The 23744-nt window shown below is 35.8% G+C and overlaps 1 protein-coding gene across 11 annotated transcripts in view; it reads right to left on the bottom strand.

Moving 5' to 3' along the window:
• FTCDNL1 (formiminotransferase cyclodeaminase N-terminal like) overlaps positions 1 to 23744 on the bottom strand; it is a 124912-nt gene that overhangs the window by 82613 nt on the left and 18555 nt on the right. For 2 of the 11 annotated variants that reach the window (XM_074215368.1, XM_074215372.1), the window contains exon 2: positions 1300 to 19633. The exons of 8 other annotated variants lie outside the window; for them this stretch is intronic. The gene's annotated coding sequence lies outside the window, so the exon portion shown is untranslated. The remainder of the gene's footprint in view (positions 1 to 1299; positions 19634 to 23744) is intronic. One more of the 11 variants, XM_074215369.1, reaches the window with a different exon arrangement.

The following is a 23744-nucleotide window of genomic DNA, read 5'->3' as shown; positions in this document are numbered from 1 at the left end:
CATTATTTTTATACATATGTGAACAAGCTCATAGACATTGAAGTACTTAATTAAGTTTATACAGGCAGTAAGAGGCAAAGCCCAGTCTGCCATAGGTGGAGTAAGATAAGCCTATGTTTCTTCTTGTTTAGTCCTTTAACCATTTACCCAGAAATTGTTCCTGGTCATTCTCATGAAAATTCTCCATAAACCTGTCTCTCATCAATCTTTTTTTTTCAGATGCTCTTTCTAACTCTTTACAGACAGTAGTTCTAAATTTTCTTTCATACAACAATGTTATTTTAATTGAGGTCTGAATGACTCATTGCTGAGGACAGTGAGATTACCACTAGGTGTGTGGAGATAAGGCATAGTGTATGTTGTAAAATGGGGATTAAGGTATTTATACTTTATTTGCAGTTTGATCATTAATTTTGTATTAAAGAAAAAGTCACATTTTAAAATAATATTTTACTAGACTCCAAATCAATAATAGAGCTCCAAATATTTAGCAGTTTTCTCAGCAACTTCAAAACAAATACTTTTGAGAGGCAAATTATTGGGAGTCACAATAAAACAGTTTGTAACATGACCAGCAAAAGTAGACCATTGGCACAGTGGATAGAGCACCAGCCCTGGATTCAGAAGATCTGAGTTCAAATCAGACCTCAGACACTTAATAATTACCGAGCTGTGTGACCTTGGGCAAACCACTTAACACACACACAACAAGTTTTGCTTTGCAAAAACTTAAAAAAAATAGACCATTGTTCTATGCATTTGAACAGGCTGTCCTTTTTATTCAAGATAGGAGATCTAAGTATATAAACCTGTAACACAAATGGCTCATTCATGATTGACCAAAGAAAGTATTATGAAAACATGATAAATGTTTTATCATTTCCTGTACTGTAACCTGGAGCAGTACAGATTTAAACTCAATATGTTAGGAGTTGACAAACTCTCAGATATATGCCAGAGATCTTAGAAAAAGTTGGGTCATTCATTGGACCTTCTGATCAGGACTAATCCAGAGCCTGTCCTGTCATCTTCTCAAGCATCTTCAATATATATACTTGCCATATTCCCTAATAACTAACTTCCCATAATGGTGGTATCTTCAGCTATCTAATACACTTGTACTTTTTTTTAGGCTTTTTTTTTGCAAGGCAATGGATTTAAGTGGCTTGCCCAAGACCACACAGCTAGGTAATTAATAAGTGTCTGAGGTCAAATTTGAACTCAGGTCCTCCTGACTCCAGGGCTGGTACTGTATCCACTATGCCACCTAACCACCCCTGGAATATTCTTTCTACTCACCTCTACTTTCTTGTCTCTTCTTGTACTTTCTAAATACAGAAAGGCTTGTACTTTCTGATTAAAGTTGCTAGTACTTTCCTCTTCAAAATCATCCTTTTTACCTCAAACAAAAACTATTTCAAGATTCCAGTGATGGGTCTGCATGCTTCAGGTCTCTCCATTGCATTCTATTCTCCATTCAGGCACCAAATGATTTTCCTAAAGTACAGGCCCAACCATGTCACTCCTCTATTAAATTCATTCTAGTTAATTTATCAACACTTGTTTATTTTAAACTCCCTTGTGACTTTTGGATTAAAAATGCTCTGATTGAAATTCAAAACCCTTCCCAACCTAGTCCCTTCCTATATTTCTAGTCTTCTTGCACCTTACTTCCTCCCCCACATATTCCTTGATCCCGTGACACTGGCCTCTTGGCTGCTCTACAAACAAGTCACTGTTAACTTCCCTGAATTTCTTTAAATCTCAACTAAAAGGGCAGCTAAGTGATGCAGTGGATAGAACATCAGCCCTGAAGTCAGGAGGTCCTGAGTTCAAATCCCACTTCAGACACTTAATAATTTACCTAGCTGTGTGACCTTGAGCAAGTCAGTTAACCTCATTGCCTTGCAAAAACAACAACCAAAAAACTCAACTAAAATCTCATCATTTATGGGAGACTTTATCCAGTCCTTAATTCTAGTGCCTTTCCTCTGTTATTTTCTGTTTTGCTATACATAGCTGGCTTTGTGTAAATTTGTTTCCATGCAGTCTGTCCCATTAAATTGTAAGCTCCCAAAGGCCAGAGAACGTCTTTTGTCTCTTTTTATCCCCAGGGCAGAGAACATAGTAGATTGGTAATAAATGTTTATTGCTTGGTTGTACTAGATAGAGGCCTGAATAAAGGCAGCCATCATAGGAAAGAAGGGAATAGATCTGAGATGTTAGAGTGATAGAATAAACAATACTGGGTAACAAACTGGATGGAGACAATGAAATAACCAGAAGACTCTAGAATGATTCACAAGTTATGAACCTGGATGGATAATCAGGAGGATAGTATACTGTGCTGGATCATTTCCTCAATGTTCTTAAGGAAGAAAGTATAATTAGAGAAGGGTCTAACATTCAGAGAGTGAGCTGCCAGACCTTGATAGTTTCTCCCTGGAAGATACTTAAATTACATTTCATTTATTGAAATTATCTCTGAAAAGTCCACTACCCAATACTATCCACTACTATTAAGGATACATACTTGTACTGGAAACCTGGTAGAGAAATAGATGCCCTATCTGATCTATTCAAAAGAAAAAAAGAAAGACTGTATCCCTATAAAGATGTTACCCACATCTGGGAATTATAAAGATTAGTATAAAGAGTGAGAGTAGCCCACAGCAATAAAGGAGTGATGCTGAATTCAGGCATAGTTCAACCAGTCCTTGCAGTCTTTAAAGAAGGAAGATACCCTCTTTAAAGGAATGCACCCAGCCATATCTACTCATTACCACTTTGTTAAAATTTTTATTTTCATCCATTTTCTATAAAAAATGTACTTTATTTTTATTAATACTGTTAGTTTTTATTTTTGAATATATGCATTTTTAACATATTTCTCCTTTTTTCCTTTACCTCAGCAGGCTATGCACTGCAACACATTATTTTGAAAGAGACAAAAAAATCAATTAGTTTAAAAACACTTGTTGGTACATTTAACAGAAACAAGAAAGTTTGAAGGTCCCTTTCCCAGGTCCTTTTCACAAAATCCTACATTAACAATGTATCCTATATTATTAATGATCCTAAAAGGAAACTTTGCCAGCAGACTCTTTTACTGAAAAATTCTAAGAGAGTCACTCAAAATAAATATGCTAAAAAAAAAAAACGAAAGCAAAGTTACCATTTAACTAAACTCGTGGTTTTAGAATGAAATTTCCAAATAATTAGATGACAGCATTCAGAACATATGCATAAATTCCTATATAAGACTGCCATATAATTTGGTGAATATCAAGATGTTATTTTCTCAAAATGAATAGTCTTAAGGGAAAATTAGCTCTCTCATATCAATCACCTTATAAAATAGAATCCTGGAGGTTAAAATATGTATTGTGTTGCAGCTGTTAGAATATTATATAAGATTAAGATTCCTCTGAGCAGGCCATTTTCAGCACTTTCAGTTTTTAATATTAGAATTGACATTCTATCTTGAAAAAATACCTAGTATGAATTTTTAAAAATGAATAATTCACATAATGTTTTGTCAAAACTTTTATAAAAGATGCATGACGTAGAAAGGCAAGTTATTTTTTTAAACATGATTTACTGACTTGTCAGTGTAGGCTGTTTATTTTTTAATTCCTTTAAGTCAAAAGGTTGTTATTTAATGTGCCACAATATAAGACACTTTCCTACTCTATCTCTTTTGGGGAGGGTGGAGAATAGGAATGGTTTCTAATTTTGAAGATTCAAAAGACTTAATAGTTGGATGAATTATATCTTAACATTCCCATTAATTTGTCCTTAAATAGGGAAAACCCACAATTTTGAGAAACTTATTATTATGGGAGGAAAGGCCCTGATGTATAATTGTAACCAAATATGAAAGCCCAGATTTTCTAAGCTAAATATTGCATGTTCTTCAAAAGATTTACAAATTCTCATAGACACAGAACTTGGAGAATGAAAAGATTGTAATTTGACAAATTATAGATTTCATTGTTGTTGTTTTTTGATGTGTGAAACCTACAAACAAATATCAAGAGATTGTATTGCAAGATTGAAAATCCCTTGTTTAGTTTTGCAAGGGACAGTGTCCTATGTGGCTTGCAACCCTGCCTTAAAAGAAAATGCAGTGTAATGTAAAAGACACTCTAATCACTACATCTAATTACAAAGAAGAATAACTCACTAAATTTTTTAAGGATTCTTGGGTGGGAGTGCGGTCAAGTGGTTAGAGCCCAGGACTGCAAGTCAGTAGTCTTGGTTTCTATTTTGAACAGTACCTCCATGACCTTCAGAAAACATTTAACCACTTTGTTTCTCAGTTTTACTCATATGCAAATTGCAGCTAATACTATCCATTATTAGGGTTTTCTGAACAAGAAACTGAAATTTATAATTTATATTTTCAAAGTACTCAAAGATCTTTGAAGAATAAAAAACAATTTGAGTTCAAATCTTGATTCTGCTTCTTACTGGAAAATTAATTTAGGGTTTCATTTTCCTACAAAATGAAGGACTGTCCTAAATTTTTTTCCAAAGTTATCTTACAGTTCTAAGTCTTATGAGCGTATGGAGCTAGGTAGGCGTCATCATGGTTCTAGACAAAAAAGTGAAGTATATTCTTAACTGTCATGACGTAAATATAACAAGAAACACAAACATTTTCTCTTAAATTTTTTGAATAAGCTATCAAGCTATTTTGAAACCTATTAAGATAAATTTCAATAATTTCAAAACTCCATGGGGGGGTTAGGTGGCACAGTGGAGCACTGGCCCTGGAGTCAGGAGTACTGGGTTCAAATTCGATCTCAGACACTTCATAATTACCTAGCTGTGTGGCCTTGGGCAAGCCACTTAACCCCATTGCCTTGCAAAAACAAAAACAAAAACAAAACTCTATGATAGATTTCTGATGATATTACTACATCCAGTTACAGTGTAGAAAATTCATTTAGGACATTATTTTATGACCAGTCCATCAATAATGAGACTAATTCTTGCAGCTTCCCTCCAAATTGTTCCTTTGCTTTTGAGTAGTTGTGCCAATGCTGCTCTTTTGCTAATCATTATTATTGTTACTCTAAAGTATTTGGATTCTGTTGCATTGTTACACCTTTGTGTTTGAGGTTTAGTGATTTTCAATGACTCTCCAAGTATTAAGTACCATACAAGTTTTTTCCTAAACTACTTCAGAGGTATCTGGAATAAAATACAGGTAAGTGATTCAAATTCTACTATAATTCTATAAATCAATTACCAAGGTAGCTCTCAATGGGAATAATCAACACCTCAATTCATAAAATAAGAGAAACATTCTGATAGTAAATATGCTTTACTTAAAAAAAATCTCAGGACTCCATGGACTTTTCTGAGACAAAGATATTCCTTGAACTATTTTCTGTCTCAATCTAGGGAGTATGTCTCACTTTTGGGAAAGCTCATTTAGTATAATTTACTAAGTCATTCTGTACACAAATCAGGAACAATTAGTAAGAACAAAAATGATGTAATATTAATGCAACAAATAATAAGAGTTCTTAAAGAAGTGGTAAAATATTCAGCCTTTTCCAAAAAGGTTCATTCTATGAACTAATTTTCTAATACAAAATGTTCTTTAAAATGCAATTAGTCAAGATAATATTTGATGAAGGGAGATGGAGACTATTATGAAGCAAACCAAAACAGCTAAAGGAAAATTCTATTGAATTTATTTGATTAGAATGCAGGATAAGTTAAAGCATAAGTTTCTAGTAGAGAATCTTTAAGTCAGAATAGAGACATCAAAGGGCTACATTTAGTCTTTTATTATTCCATGGTTGGTAAATGCATAATTGTGTTTTTACTAGGACTATTTTATAGATAAAACTTTAAAATAAGAAGCTGATTATCTGCAGTAATGGCTCTAGGGCATATCCAGTTGATATTACATTAGATAGTGAATTAAGAAAAAGTATTTCTTTTATTAAAATTTTATTTAATTCTTTTACTTCCTATTTTTCAGTTACTGTTTTGAACAATAATATCCTTAGTTGGCTGTCCCCAAAAATATATGTCTTAATCTTTGCCCTGAGTCTATCAACACTGTCAGAAAGTAACTAGAATGTTTCATCATGAGTCCCTGGGAATTTCAGTTAATCATTGCATTGTTTAGACTTTAAACAATTCTAAACTTTAAAATTTTGAATTTTGTTATTGTATAAATTGCTCACCCAGTTCTGCTCATTTCATTCTAAATTTATATATGTATCTTCCCAGCTTTCTCTAAAATATCACCTTCATCTTTTCTTAGAGAATAATAGTATTTCCTCACATTCACCTATCATAATTTATTCAGTACCTGATGGGCAACCTTTTAGTTTCCTGTTCTTTGATATCACAAAAAGAGTTGATCTTTTTTCCCCTTTATTTGATGTCTATGGAGTATAGCTCTAGAAGTGATTGTTCTGGGTAAAATTTTAATTACTTTTTACCCTAATTGCTTTCCTGGATTGCTTGCTGGACACTGCTAAACCAACAGTGTATTCATGCACCTATTTTCTGACAGCCCTCCAGCATTTGTCATTTTCCATTTTTAACCAACTTTGCCAAGTGATTGATATTAAATGAAATCTCAGGATTGTATTAATTTTCTTTAATCATTAGTGAAACTTTTTTTTTATATGGTTACTGACAGCTGGGATTTTCTTTTGAAAACTTTCCCATGAAAATATATTTCTTATGGAATGTCACAGGAATTATAGAAGTCAAATAAATATGATAGAATACTGATGTGTTCAAAAATCTAAGAATAACTTCAACCCATTCTCAGTTCCTGCCATAAGTCTTTTCAATCCAAATGTAAGAAAATCTAGGAAGTTTTGATAGTTATAAAAGACTCCAAATTTCCATTTACTTCATCAAATATTTATTAACTTTTTTGCAGGAATTAGGGCAGATAAAGTTCAAATAAAACAGAATTTCTATCATGAAATTTACCTCCTCCTTTAAAATCCACATTTCTGTTTGTTTATTAGTATCTTTATTGATCCTCTACCCCAGTGTTTAATTATCTAGCCCTTCCCCATCATGTATGTACTGTGAAAAGATTTTAAAAGAGACTTCTTAGAAAGGAAGAACAATTAAGTAGCAAGTATGCTAGATTAGAAATCAGAGGTTGGGGGGAGGGGCATCTAGTCTTAGCTCTGCCATTATAGCCTTCAAGACCTTGGACATATCACCAAGCTCTTTAAACCTCTTTCCTTAATGATAAAAGGGGAATTAAAATATGTTCTCTATCAACCTTATAGAATTGATGTGGGAATTAAAGAAACATATAATCTATCTTAGGTATGTGCAATATTTATATTGTCATTCTCCTATTATCTATTATATGTCATATATGCACATATATTAAATTACTTCAAAAGTTGTACATCATTCTACAGACACGCTATATAATTCTGCCCCCAAGTGGAGAATGGAGATAAAAGCCTCAGACCTTGATTAATATAAAAGAAGAAAAAAAGGAGCCATCAATAGTAGAAAAGCTGAATCTTGTCTTAGATAAGTAACAATGAGACAATGGGAAAATCAGTTTTTTTATCTATAAAATGAAAATAATATTTGTACTATCAATCTCCTAAGTTTGTTGTAAAGGAAACGATTTGCAAATTGTAAAATACTATATAAATGTGAGTGATTCATAAACAAATCAGTTCTTTCATCACAAAAAAAAATCAATTATGAGAACAGTAAAATTGAGAATCTCTCTTTCTTGGATATACATTACCATTACTTTCCTCTTATAGACAAAAACACCTATATTTTATACATGGTTCTCTTAGTCGTTGCTGCTAAATTTTTTGCTCTAATTCCTGGAGTCCCTTCCCCATCAATCCTATTTCTATTATATGGGTAGCTCACTGTAGTTGCTCCACAGTAATTTTAAATGTACTATAGTGCTTTATCAAAAGTGGGGAAGAGGGGTGGCTAGGTGGAGCAGTGGATAGAACACCACTGGCCCTGGAGTCAGGAGTACCTGAGTTCAAATCTGACTTCAGACACTTAATAATTACCTGTGTGGCCTTGGGCAAGCCACTTAACCCCATTTGCCTTGCAAAAACCTTAAAAAAAAAAAAAAGGGAGGAGAGTTGACTTCATGTAATACACACTAAATCTCTGAAACCTGGCATCCCTATGACATATATCAGTGTGTTATTCTTATTTTTGAGAAAAAAATAAAAAGTTATGGAATATTGAAAAATCATCATAATGACTGTTCAACATCACGGTCACCTTCTTAGAGTTCATTTTAAATTTTTTCTTTTAGTTTTTTTTTTTGCAAGGCAGTTTTCTTTTAGGTTGTTTTTTTTTTTGCAAGGCAGATGGGGTTAAGTGGCTTGTCCAAGGCCACACAGCTAGGTAATTATTAAGTGTCTGAGACCGGATTTGAACCCAGGTACTCCTGACTCCAAGGCTGGTGCTTTATCCACTACGCCACCTAGCCACCCTGGAGTTCATTTTAAATTTGATGCCTATAATAAACAATTCTTTTGTTAGGTTGCTAATGACAAACAGATTTTTTTTTATAATTGGGATGTAGTATTCACACAAAAAATGGCAGAATTAATTACCAATATTGCTAGTAAAATACTAGCTGCCCAAAGTGAATATTAATTTATCACATGATAAAAAATACTAATATTATAAATGTTGGTAATGATATTCATCTTCTTATATGTAACAAGAAATTTTTCAATTCAAAAGACAAAATATTCCATTTTTAACATGTGAAAACAATTATGTGATATTGACAGAAGATAACAGAGTTGAAATTACATTTAATATACAAATAACATGCCATATTAAAGAACTGATAGTACAATATGCAATAGTTTGGGTTTTTTTAGAATCTCACAACAATATTCCTAAAGTTTGTATTATCCACACTAATAAGAACTAAATTTAATTATACTCAATTCAACAAAAGAGTCAGCAAAATGTAATAGGGAGAGAGCTGGCTTTAGAGACAAGAAGATGAAAGCCTGTCTCTGACACCTACTGACTGTGTGACTGCTGTCAAGTACTCAAATTTATTGTGTTCTCTAAGCAATTCTCATAAAATTTTAAGTTGATTTGCTGAGATGTTGATTTGCATTGGGTAGGGGGACAGTTTTCTTGTTGGTAATCATGGAGCTGGAAAAGGTCCTCCAAAGTAATCTAGTTCAACTCTTACATTTTATAGATGATAACACTGAGGCCCAGGGGGATTAAAATGGAGGCTAATTTGTGTCACTTTGGATATATTGGGTCATATGATCATGGGTGGGATTTGATCTAGGATCAATCAACTTTGGTTCTCTACATCATTCCTTCTTTCACAACATCTTTTATACACCCCTTTCTCTTGACTCACTCAGCCACCAATCTGGTATAGGCTATTGTTCTCCCTATCTCAAATCATCCCTCCCCCCTCATTTTCCATTCTCTACTTAGCTGTCAAGTGGTCTTCCTAAAGCACAGGTCTAACTTATTTCCTCATTCCTACTCCATAAATTTCAGTGGTTTCATATTACTCCCAAGATCATCTATTTGGCACTTAAATTCCTTCACAACCTAGATCCTACTTACTTTCCCAGTCCTTACACTTAATTCGTTTCCACACACTCTATGACACAACCATATAGACCTGTTTTCTCCCTCCATATTCTTACTAGGTGAATTTGCTCTGATTGTTCCTCATCCCAATAAAGCTCTTCTTCTTCACTTCTGATTCCTAATAAGTGAAGGAGAATAGTCACATAAAGGTTGGATAGGTCAGTCAAAGCCAGAATAAACAGAGACTAAATAGGGTTAGGAGTTTATACTCAAGGGATAATCAATGGGAGTCACTAAAGGGTTTTGAATAATAAAAATGGATAACATTTATGTAATAGCTCAAGATTTGGAAAACACAATGTATACTACATTCTTTGAATCTAATAATATTGAAAAGTAGACAAAGAGAAGGAAACTAAGACTCTGAAAGGTTGTGTTTTTCTCTCATTTGATTTTAGATTCAATTCTCATTTTACCATGCCATTCTTCATTTTGTAAAGCAGAGAAGTGACATGATATTATTAGAGTGACAGGAAGATCACAAATATGCTGGAGACAGAAAATCACTGACTACTATAAAAATGTAGGTGAGAAGAGATCATAGGATCCTGGTTTTAGAGTCTAAAGAAGTATTAGAAACCATTGAGAAGTTAAGTGATTTTCCTGGGGTCTAAGTTTGAATTCTGATTTGAGTCCAGTTCCCTATATACTTAGTCTAATCAAGACTTGAACTAGGGTGCTTACAAAAGAAATGGAGAGAAGGGGTAGATGTAAGAGATATTGTGGAGGTAGAAATGGTAGAACTAGACAATTTATTGGAATTAGTGTATTAGAAAACAGCGAGGTGGTTCAGTGCATAGAGCATTAGGCTTGGAGTCAGAAAGACCAAAGGTTCAGGAGACCTACTCTCAATATCCTGGGGAGTGCAGTGAATAGAGAACTAGCCTTAGAATCAGGAGGACAGTAGTTTGAATCCAGCCTCAGACACCTGACACTTACTAGCTGATGGATCTTAGACAAGCCCCTTAACCAGGATTGCCTCTCATCCAGTCTATCTTCAAATGTCCTGATCTATATCTGACCATTGGACCCAGATAACTATGGAGAAGAAAGTTAGGCTGTTGACTTAGCACAGCACCCTCTCACTCAGATCTAATTCATGTGCATGACATGGCATACCTCCCCTAATATCACGGTTTTCTTTGAGAATGAAAGATAAACATCATCTGAATTCCCTTTCCATTATTATTCCTTGATTAAATCTACAGGTATAAATATGAGTTTGAGGAAAGAGAAAAAAACTGGAAGTATTGGGTTAAGAATGGTATGTAAACAAATTTCAGATAAAAAGAATATTTCTCATATCTAGTAAATTTTTCTATAATTCAACAGTAAATGAACAGCTTAAAAACACATTAGTCATAAACATCTCACACAAAGTATTAGATAAATTTCATAAGCAATCAAAATAGACATGACAATGACCACTAAGGTCCATTTTTCATAAAAAGGTGGAAATGGCAGGTAGTATTGCTTTGACATTGGCAGATGGCAGATTAAATCAATACAGCTATTAGCAAAGCAATAAAATTGCTTTGTTAATGGTTATTTTGACCTAAGGGGATTATAAAGACATATAAGTGATTCATAATGGTAGCATAACTGGAAAAATACAATATAGAAATCCACTACCATAAAAGCATACAAAGTAATAAAGAATAAAGTAAATAACCATTTGTGAATATGTAATTTTTAAAAATAAGTGATTTATAAAAATTTACTGAAGAAACATTATAAACAGAAGAGAAGCAACTCAGAAGAAATTGATCAGCTAAATTGTTCAAATGCAAAATGTTGTTTTCAGATTCTTGTATTAAGTCCAAATAATTCATCCTTCATTCTCAAAGTGGACCAATGATATCAAGAGGGTAATGTTTTGACTTTTGCATAAATTGAATTTAAGGGAGGCATTTATTGTATTTAGCTTTTAGCAGATAATAGAATAATTATCATAATTCTTCAGAATGTATTGACATTTCAGAGGAAAGAGAGTTTACTTAATCATAGTACTGTGTTTAATTCTTATTCACTTAATGTCCTGCTTGAGTGGGCATATCACAAACTCCTGGATCTTCATTTCCCTATAAAATGAGAGGAATGGAATAGATGACCTTCTAAAGTCCCTTTCATCTCTAAATCTATGCCCCTGAATGGGAAACAAACAAACTAACAAAAACTACTGGTCACAGGGAAGTCTCGGGTTCATATCTCACCTTTGATTTACCTGCATGACTTTGACCAAGTTTCTGGATCCTCCCTGAGTCTCAGTTCCCTGTCTATAAAATAGAGTTGGATTAGATGACTTCTAATGTCCCTTCTATCTCAAGAGACAGGATATATCATGATTCTACTCTCAGAGAGCAGTAGTAGTTCAGGTATAGTATCAGGGTTGGGTATGTAGAATGCAGAGGATGATTACCTTGGAGTCTTTTATGTCTATCCAAGCTTTAGGCACTCCCCAGTGTCTATTTTATCTGCCTTCATGGCTGTTAGAACAAATTGTTCTCATTTACCTATTCTACCAGGTAAGTTTACACGTGCTTAGGGCAGACACCTCTCTTAATTTACCAATGAGTTTGAAATCTCTTATCCTCAACTGGCCCATATGCCAAAACAATTTCCCAGAATGTGGCTTACTATGCATTCTAGTTTGTTAGAAACACAGGTGAGAATTAAGTAGATTAAGTGGAAGGTAGCCCTGAAGCAGGCTTGTGTGAGGATACCCAGGGTGCTCCTTTAAGGATTCCTAATTTGTCCAACAAGTATTATTTATCCCAGGTTCAACGTGATACACCTCTCCCAGAACTGTTATGAAAATAAATTGAGATAATCTTGGAAAAGTAAATTGTAAACATTAGAGCACCACCTAAATGCTAGCTTACTTCTGGGAGAACAGAAAGGCAGCTGACAGAACATTGCTAAGGACTGACCCTCTGTTCTTCAATGTAGTTGGGGCAGCTAGGTGGAGCAATACATGGAACATCAGCTGTGAAGTCAGGAGGACTTGAGTACAAATGTGACCTCAGTAGCTGTGTGACTGACCCTGGGCAAGTCCCAATGCTGAACAGAAAAAGAAAGGAGAGTCTGGACTTTTTCACCCTATAGAGTGCTGGGGAGGAAGCATATTTGCTCTTGAGCAGAGCAGTATGTGAATATAATGCTCTCCCTTTTGTCCATGAAATTTGGACTGTACTGCCTTCCTGTTAGGTAGAAGTATGGAAGCATTTGGGTGCTGATGAACAAACCCAGATGACTAAAGGTAGCACAGTGGATAGAGCATTGGACCTGGAATCAAGTAGGACTGAGTTCAAATCCAACCTCTGATACTTAACTGGCTGTGCAACCATAAGCATCTCACTTAATCCCTGATTTCCTCAATTTCCTTATCTATAACATGAGGATAATAATTACACTTATCTCCCAAGGTTTCTGTGAGGATTAAATGAGATTATGATTTGTAAAGTTTTTAGCACAGTGTCTGGCATTTAGTAAGTGCTATATAATTGTTATCTATTAAGCTATGTCAACCTTGAAAACAAAGGACCACCTGCTGTTAACTCTAAAAATATCAAAGAGCTCAGACAAGTTATCACAATCACAGCTAACTCTGAAATTTTTTTAAATCAACAAAATAAAATCAAAGAGATAGTTGTGATCATAAGCAAAAGATTTCTTTATTCCATTGGATGAGAAAAACTAGACACCCACTTTAGTGAGGAAAATTCTCAATATCTATTCCAATGATGATGTAATAAACTGAAGCCTTGACAATGAGAGGTAAAAACAACAATGAGACAAGTGTGATTCATAGTTGGGCATCATGGGTCTGGCAGGTGCTTGGCCAAGGTCAAGGACCACCTGGTGCTGGTGTAAAACAATTATTTTCTTTTTTTTATTTTACTGTGGTTGAGTTCATCCAGAGGGTGAGAGCACTGGATTGTTGTTATACCTAGCTAAGGGAACAACTTGCTTTCTGGGTCTTAACTCTGGAAAACAGGGTGTCTCCTAATATTAAAAATTGAGGAGTGTTCTTTGCATGGGGATCTCAACAGCTATTATGTAGACAGGTAGCAATTATCAGGGAGGCAGATCTGAGACCATGGTACTCCCATAGTTCAACAGAATGACTTCCTGTTTGATATTCTTTTTCAAAGGGAGGGAAAAGATGGGACATCCTAATTTGCAGAGATGTTCCAGGGACTATTTTTGAAAACCAGGAACTAAGCTAAGAAAGTTAGATTAGAGTAAGCACTAAAGCAGTCAATTAGAAACCAGTGTTTAGCCAAATCCAGACAGATAGGGAGCCAAAGAAGTTCTCTGAAAGCAGTTAAGAAGGCTGTGAGAATATTCCAAATTCATGACATTATTCCATACGCTTTCCTTAATTCCAGGGTTAACAGTTCCTGATCCTGTGAGAACTCCCAGCAATTCAATCCTTTCCTTTAATCTCTTCAATAACCTGAAAGAGAAGGTGGTTTGGGGCTACTCCTGGGGTTTCTCAAAGAAATGGGAGGCTAAGCAGGAGAGGTTTGAAGAATGGATGAAGCTTCCCAAGAGGGTAGAGGACTTGACTGTTTCTTGTAATTTTATTTTACTAAGTTCAACAAACCTAGTAAGGGTTTGTTGCCACAGAGAAGTTAATTGCCTGTGATTGTCAATTTAGAGGGTCAATAGAGCAGTAAATTTCTAAGAGGAATGGTTAGATATAGAGTTACAGAGAGTTAAATATATTAATAAGCTGTATTTTATGTCACATTATCATGCTTGGATTCATTCAGAATCTGAGTACTCAAAAGTTTTTCTTTGTCCATCCTCTCGAAACCACTTTGATTGGACTTCAGTGCATTATCCATCCAGGTTGATGAAACCACTAGGTTGGTGGCTGGAGTAGCATGCCATCTGGTGGACAAAATTATACATTACTTTTCTTTTTCAGTTAATGGGAAAGATAAATCTTGTCTTTTAGTATATATACATATACATACATACATATATATATATATATATGTATCCACTGGAGCTACTTACATTAACACAGTGCCCCTAAAGAGTCATCTTGAACACCTATCAAGTATACACAATCAAGCTGTGTGGCCTTGGGCAAGCCACTTAACCCCATTTGCCTTGCAAAAAAAAAAAACTAAAAAAAAAGTATACACAATCAACATCACTATTAGAAATAGATCATTAGATAGAGAATCAGGATTACAGATTTCTCTCTACATTTCATTCTTGCTTTATGATTTTGTGCCACTTGCATTCTCCTCCATGTCTAGCAATATAAGCTCCTAGAGGAAATGAACTAATTTGTTGTTGCTATTTTGTCCTGGTAAACCCAATACTTTGCATAATGTCTCACACTCAGAAGGTACCCAATCAATGTCTGCTGATTTGGGTGTAAGTGAATTGAATGCTTTTTTTTAAAGAGTTGTAAAATAGAAAATGGCACAGGAATAATATATAATTCTTCCCTATATCCTAGGAATATTATTAATATCTTACATAAAATATGAAATTGTTGCCAAACAAAGTAAAATGATAGAGAAAATCCTCAAAACATTAGCAATATTGTCCAGTGGAGGAACCAATAAATGGATAAAACATAGTACAGTTTTCTCCCTTGCAATAGTTAAAGGCCTGGTGACATCACTGAAATTCTTTACTGAAAAAAAGGAAGAAGTTGATAAGAAAATAAATCACATTAGGATTGGGGAATAAGAGGAACTAATAAATAGCAACTAGGAGAGAATAAGAAGAAAGGATCAAAGGTATCTCTGGAACTTGTATATAGCCTATTATTCCCTAGGAGAGAAGGAAAACCAGTTGAGGGAAAGGCCTATTGAGAACTTCTGACAGGTTGACTAGAGAACACAGAACTATTAAAAGGATTTAGTTTTTCACACAAAGATTTGTTGTAGGAAATGTGATTATGAAGTCACTGGGGATGATTTGAGACATGATTAGAGAGAATCAAGACTCTAAGATAAAAGAATATGACAGAGAGGGCAATTTATGACTTATTTTTAAAGATATATCTAAAGAAGAAAATTAATGGTAAGATTTTGCAAAGAATACCAATAACTAGTAGATCAAGAATAACAAATCACATTTAAATAATGCCTTAAGATTTACCAAGTACTTTCTTCACAGAAGCTTTGTTAAGGTGTCTTTGCACAGTTAGCAAGAGTTGTTACCTTGATAAAGTATATAAGAAATTGAGGAAATAGAGGTACTGATTTGCCAGTCATTACCAGGCTACCAAGTCTAGGAGATGGGATTCCAACCTAGCTCTCTTGACTCCAAGTTGATCTTGCTGTCTCTCTTAATAATTATTTACATATTATTAAAGATAAAATGATTGCTACAGACTAAATTCAATCAATAATTGTTAGTGATTATGTACAAAGACACTAGGCTAAGTCCTGGAGATATAAAGACAAAAATTAAAGAGTCTAGGCATTAAGCAGCTTTCATTTTACTTGAGGGGTTCAACAAATATTCAAATAAGCAAACATAAGAATGCAATTTAAAGAGGAAAAGAGCATCACAATGTGAGGATGATATACATAGCAATATCTTAGGCAAATATGAAGTGTAGAGAGAGAAATATGATACTCTGTGGAGGGTAGGGGGTGTTCAGGGAAGATAAGTACCTCTGTTATGAGAGCTACTGAGCCTGCTTCAGGGCTACCTTCTACCTAATCTACCTAATTCTCACCTGTGTCTCCAAGAAGCTGTATCATGCCCAGTGGCCACATTTTGGGAAGTTGTTTTTGGCAGATGGGCTAAACTAGACTGAGGCTACTCAAGGGGTCTCAAGCCTATTGGTGAGTTGAAGGGGGGTGTCTACCCTAAGCATGTGAAGACTTCCCCAGGTAGAATAGGTAAATGAGAACAATTTGTTCCAACAGCCATGAAGGCAGATGAAAGAGACACCTATCCAAGCCTAAAGCTTGGATAGGCATAGAAGACTCCAAGGTCATCATTCACTGCATGGTGAGCCATCACCGGGACTCTATCCTGCCACTAGGCTGTGATGACTCCAGAAAAGAAAGAGTGAGGCCAATGACTTTGTATGATTCTGCTTTACTTAAATCCAATTTATTCATGAATCAAAAGACATCATTCATACCATTTTATCATTTTTACCTATCTCAAAGGCCTGTATAAATAGGCAAGTGACAAAGCAGCAAGTATTGATACACTGGGAAGTATAGTTACAACCTTGCATATAGGCAGCCCATGGGGTCAGCTCAATAGAAGCTATAGTGGTATTTGGCAGCTACTTGGGTGTCTGAGCAGCCTTTTAAAGGACCACACTACTCATCTTCTGGTTCAATGAGGATGGTAGGAATTCCACCCTACAGTTGAAATTTTTAAAATGTACAAAATTTCTACAAAGATGATTCCATTCACAATGAGTACATGGAATGTGCATACACATATAGACAATACAAAAAATTCAATAGACCCAAAAGATGAACTTGTGAAAGAACTCACATATATTGCATCTCAAAAGCAGCCTTGAATGAAACAAAGCTAGCAAATAAAGGTCAGCTTACTGAAGTCAGAGTTGGAACAAGTTTTTCCTAGAATGGCTGCAGTGAAAAGAGTGCCATGAAACTGGTATAGGTTTTGCAAATCAAAACTAATCTAGTCAGCAAGCTTGTATGTCTATCAAAAGAGTGAATGACAGCTTATAACAATGCATTTGCCACTTACAGAAAAATGCCACAGCATCATCATCAGTGCCTATACTTCTTCTATGAAAAATCCTGATTAGGTCAAAGAAAAATGTCAGGAAGACCTGAAGACCCTTATCATCAATGTGTCAAAAGAGGATAAGCTTATAATTTTGGGTGACTTTAATGCTAGAGTAGGCTCAGGTCACTAGACAAGGCAAGATTCCTTGGGAGGAATAGAGTTGGAAATACCAATAGTAATGGCCACTTACTATTACTTTTACTTTTAATTATTTTTTACTTACTATTACTATTACTTTTTCATCTCATGAACTTCTCATCACCAATACTATCTTCTTTTTACCTAAATGTAATAAAACTTCATGGATGTACCCTCACAGCAAACATTGGCATCTAATAGACTATATTGTTGTAAGAAGAACAGACAGGAAGTGAGAGTTACAAAAGCAATGTGTGGTATAGGGTGCTGGAATGATTATAGACTTATACTTTCCAAAGCTAAATATCTGCATTCAACAAAAGTAGTAGCTGTAAGGAAATATGACTCCAGAAAACTAAATGTCCACAGATTAGAGCACTTCCCTGAGTAGGAACAATTCATTACTAAGTTGAAGACATGGTTGGTAACAGTAGAGCAAAAAAGGAGTGGATTGCTTTCAATAATGTGGTGTACAGCATTGCATTTTACTCATCTGGGTCAGAACACCAGTAAGCATCAAGATTGACCTGATAAAAATTATGGGAAAATTTAGAAGCTGGTAAATGAAAAAAAAATGAGAATTCTATAGGGTTTACAAGCAGTTCATTCATCTCTAAGAAGGTAGCATTTGATTCCATCAAAAATGAAGTACAAGTGAAGCTTAGAGATGTAGGATTCCTGATTCAGTTAGAAAACAGATAAATTTCAGTTTTATGCTGATGTGATGATGATGATTTTCCTTTACTCTCAAAGACAACCATGACATCAGGGAGGTGATATCATGGCAAGCATATGAACTGGATTTGAGTGAGGGGGTGCTGTGCTAAGTCACCAGTCTCACTTTCTCTTCTAGCGCCATCTGGGTCCAGTGGCCAGATTTGAATCAGAATGACTGGAGATGGCCATGGATGCAAGGCAATAACTTGCCCAAGGTCACACACCTAATAAGTGGTAAGTGTCTGAGGCTGGATTCAAACTCCTGTCTGCCTGACTTCAAGGCCAGTGCTCTATCCATTGCCTTACCTAGCTTCCCCTTTTATGCAGATAACAACAATCCAAAGTACTACTATGATGCCCTGAATGAAGGCTATCTATGGGTCAAAGACCTATGGTGCTGATGGAACCATATTGATTAGTGATAAGGATATGATCCTAGAAAGATGGGCTGGGCATTTCAATATGGTTATCAATATGTTATCATCAATCAATGCTGATGGTTTAACTCAGGTTGAAGTCAATCCCTTCCCAAGGCAATTTTCTAACTAAAGAAGAGATTTTAATGCCATTAGGCTCTCTTATGGCAAAGTATCTGCTGACATTTCTAATTGAAATTACAAGGTGATTACGATTCCATTGCTCATACAAAAGCTGATTAAAATTTTACAGGTTATTTGGCAAGGAGATCATCCCCCAGAAATTCAAGGATACCTCTTTTGTCCATGTCTATAAAGGTAAAGGAAATACATTGTCCTTGACAATCACTGGGGATAGAAGGGGCAGGGAGTCTTCTCTCTTGGTTATTGTTAGCAAGATTCTTGCTAGAGTCCTCCTTAATAGGCTGATGCTTCCCCTGGAAAATGGTCATCTACTTGAGAGCCAATGTGGCTTCAGGAAGAGTAAAGGAATGGTCAATATGCTATTTGTTTCCTGACAACTCCAGGAGAAATACCAGAAGCAGAACAGAGGTCTGTATACAACGTTTGTTGATCTCATCAAGGCCTTTGATGTTGTCAGTCAAAAAGGCTTAAGGAAAATCATGTCAAAATTTGGTTGCCTGGAGAAGTTCATCAGTATTGTACATCAATTTCATGACAGCAGGCATGTCCAGGTTCTGGATAATTGATGAAGTTCTTGTACTTTCCTAGTCACCAATGGAGTGAAACAAGGCTGTACCCTTACTCCCATGCTTCTTTGCAAGATGTTTTCAGCTCTGTTGCCAAATGTCTTTAATGAGGACAAACACAGCATCAAGGTTAGCTATCATACTGATGGTCAATTATTCAGCTTGAAAAGACTACAAGACTAAACTGGAGGGAGTGTTGCTGCATGATGTTTTTGTTTGCAGATAATTGTGCCATCAATGAAGCCTCTGAAGCTAAGATGAAACAAAATATGGATCAGTTCTCTGCTAAACACAGGTTCATCAGACAGCACTATACCATGCATACACGGAATCATTAGTTACAACAAATGGAGAAATTGTGAATTCTGTGTGGATAAATTCATTTACCTTGGGAGTATACTTTCCAGGGATGTACAAATTGATAATAAGGCTGATGCACAGCAGTGCTCAGTGTTTGGGAAGCTCTGAAGGAAAATATGGGAGAGAAACAGAGTCTTTCAGAGCTGTTGTGCTGACCTTATTGTTATACCTTTGAAACCTGGACAATATACCAACACCATGCCAGGAAATTGAATCACTTCCATTTGAATTGTCTTAGGAAGATTCTGAAGATCACCCAAGCAAGATAAGGTACCAGACATTGAAGTTTTTCTCAAGCTGAACTGCCCAGCATTCAAATTCTGCCGTAGAAAACACAACTCCAATGGGCTGTTCATGTTGTTCAAATGCCATACAATTGCCTAAAAGACTATTTCATAGAGAATACACTCAATGCAAGCACTCTCATGAAGGTCAGAGAAAGTGATACAAGTATACTCTTAAGATCTCTCTTAAGAACTCTGGAATTGATTAAACACCATGGGAGAAGGGGCAGCTAGGCAGTGCAGCGGAGAGAGCACCTAGAATCAGGGTCACCTAGCTTGTCATGCCCACACCAGAGAAGGTGTTTTGCACATGTAAGCAAAGCAGAAATGAAGTAGCAAAGAAATAGGAGATGCCCATATATAAAGAATCCACTCTAAAGGACATTATTTGTGCCCAGTTTGTGAAACAGCATTCCAAGTTCACACTGGTTTGATCAGTTCCAGTAGGACACACTCTAACTTGACTCTAACCTAGTGATGTCACTTTGGTCCTCTTCAAGAGCAAAAGACAACAACCAACTAGGCAAGAGGCACTGTGCTCAGTATAGTGGAGTCAAAGAAAGTTAAAGACAGCTCCTGTTCTCGAGGAGCAATTCATAATCTAATGGAGGAGACAACATGAAAATAACTGTAAAAAGTTATGTAAAAAAATCTACAAAGAAAAGGCACTAGAACTAATGATTCATGGGCATAGGGAGTGTTAGTTTCAGTTGGAGACAAACTTTGTAAATCTTTTGTTTACTTTGTTAAGGGAATCTTCCTTTATCATCTAGGCCATAGTCTGAGGGTCTGACCTTCAACCTGATTTTGGATTGCATTCTCTTTTGGTGGGACAGCCAGGGAGCTGGAAACAAGACTACCCATAAGAGACCCCTCCCCCAAAGGCAAAATCTCCAATTCCAGACTTGGATCACTCCCAGATCACCACCTTTCCCATGGACTCTGGGGGAGAATTTAAGGAGATCTGAGGAAGGGGTTCCATCTCTTTTTATCCTCCAGACTCCTGTTGAAACCTGGTCAACTAGACTAACCATTTCAATCAGCAATCCTACTCTTTAAACTCTTCATAACTTTTCTATCACTTTCTTATGTGTTGTAACTTCTTTTAATAAATCCTTATTTTTCTTTCCACACCTGAATTCCTGGGTCTGAATCATGATTCATTGGTGGCAGAAATTGAACCCAACAAGCCAGAGGCTACACTAAGAAGAACTGGGAAAAGCTTAAGGTGCAAGTTGAGATTTTGGCTGGAACTCGAAGGAAGTCAGGGAAACTAGGAAGTAGTGATGAGGAGGGAAATCACTGTGTGCATGCAAGACAACCAGTGAAAAGAATTTGAGGTGTTTGCTCAAGGAACAGCAAGGAGACCAGAATCACAAGACTGCAGAATGCAGGGAGGAGTAGGGGGCATAAGGTGTCAGAAGACTAGAAAAGTAGGAGTAGGTCAGGGTCATAAAGGGTTTTGAACAAAAAATAAGATTTTATATTTGCTTCTGGAAATAATAACTTAGGCCCAATGTCCGGCAGCTTAAGAAATGTTTATTAACTGACTGATTGACTGTTAGGCACTAGAGCTGCCTGTCTGAAAATGGTGGATATCATTTCAAAGCACCACTCTGCATCCTCTCTCATCACTGCTCACAAACTCCCTTCATATTTAAAATCTATGTATTATTGTTAACTCTTCTCTCTCCCTCACTTTTCATATCCTAATCAGATACTAAACCCATGGATTCTACTTTCACAGAATTTCTTGTATCTATTCAATTCTTCTACTTCTACTACCACTAGTCTAAAACAGGCCCTCATTACTACCACTCTGTTCCATCATGTTATCTCCTAATCAGGCTTTCAAAGTCCTCTGACATCTGGTGGCATCCTATCTTTCTAGCCCTTCCTCTTTGATAGCTATTGAATTCCTATACATCCTTTAAAATCCACAAATTTTACCTCCTTTAGAAAGTATTATCTGCTCTCCCAAACAATAATGACCTTTTCCCCCTTTGGACTTCATATAACATTTTTATGTCTCTAATTCAGTTTCAAGTATGATTTTATAATATAGTCATTTACATGTATGTCAGACTACTGGCCTCCTTCTTCTTGGCTAGATTTGACTGAATATAGTCCCCTTGGCAGTTGAGGTTTGATACTGATTAAAAATGAGATACTCATAGGACATTTAACTATTAACAAAAAAAAATTATTTGACCATAGCTGGAGGATATTGAAGGAACATACCACCTCAAACTGATTCATCCAAGTAATGCTCTTTTGTCTGAGTTACCCAACATTCCATCAGTCATGTATCAGAGCCCCTGAAATTCTTCATGGCTTCTTTTTATTCAAGTGATGAGGACCTGATTATTAATAGTCTAAATCAAAAAAGTCTTGTCAAGGAATGTCTCAACACTTTTCTTCTCTCTCTCTCTCTCTCTCTTTTGGTTTTTGCAAGGCAATGGGGTTAAGTGACAGTGCTAGGTTATAATTAAGTGTCTGAGGCAGGATTTGAATTCAGATCCTCCTGACTCCAGGGTAAATGATCTATTCACTGTGCCACCTAGCTGCTCCTAAGTGATTGATACTCTTCTAAGAAAAATAGTACAACTTGTCTGTGGGTAAAGGAAAGAGGGGGGAGAGAGGTGGGGCATAGGGTTAGCATCTTGCTCCTAGCATATTCATGAACACCTTTTTCAACTTGATAATTACACACACACACACACACACACACACACACACACACACAGAGTGTTCTATTTCCCCCAAAACATATGTTTAGCTGAAATAAATTGACAGAGTTCAAGAAAATTAATCCTGTGAGATTCAGCACAAGCTCAGATTGCTGGGAATAATTTAATTTCCAGTTTGGACAATTAGTTAAATGAGTTGAGATAGACTAGGAACCTTTTGTATAAAGGAAGTTTCTAATGAGAAATCTATCAAAATCAATAAATAAATAGTATTTGCTGATTAATTCATTATATTTACTCCCAAATCTACCCCCTTCCAAACTTACTATATCTGTCAAGGGTACCACTATCCTTTTATTCACCCAGTTTTGCAACCTTGGCATCAATCTCAGTTTCTTATTTTCCCCTCACCTGACTTTCAAGCTAATTGTACTTCTATAACATCTTTTATCTTCTACAACTTACACACAATCATTGCTAGATCAAGGCCACAGTGCCTTTCAAATTTAGTAGACTATTGTAATAATCTCTTAATTAGTGACCTCTCCAATTCATTCTCATGAACAGTTACCAAAGCAATTTTTTAAAGCACAGGTGTGACTATCTCACTTCATTGGTCCCTAAGCTCCAGTGTTACCTATAGCTTCCAGGATCAAATGAAAACCTTTTATAATATTTTTTCTGGTGGGGGGCATATTTAATCCCTTCACAACCTGGATCCAACTGACTATTCTAGGCTTATATATAACCTCACTTCTGCCTAGTAAGAAAAGCAATCCATTCCAAATTTTAAGGGCAAGAAGAAGAAAACAGAGAAAACTGTAGCTACACTGTACTTGGTCAGTCAAACTTGTCTTACTGTCTGTCACAATTCATCTCCCCATCTCTGTGCCTTTGAACAGGATGGCATCTATACCTCTCCTCCCCACCTGTTACAATTTCAAAGCTCAGCTCAAGTGCTATCTCATCATCCTTTACTGAGAGAGAGAGAGAGAGAGAGAGAGAGAGAGAATGCTCCATTATTTCTCT

Source organism: Macrotis lagotis, chromosome 1, assembly GCF_037893015.1.
Source record: "Macrotis lagotis isolate mMagLag1 chromosome 1, bilby.v1.9.chrom.fasta, whole genome shotgun sequence".
Taxonomy (NCBI): domain Eukaryota; kingdom Metazoa; phylum Chordata; class Mammalia; order Peramelemorphia; family Peramelidae; genus Macrotis; species Macrotis lagotis.
The sequence above is the reverse complement of the archived record's forward strand: the minus strand, read 5'-3'. Positions and strand labels throughout refer to the sequence as shown.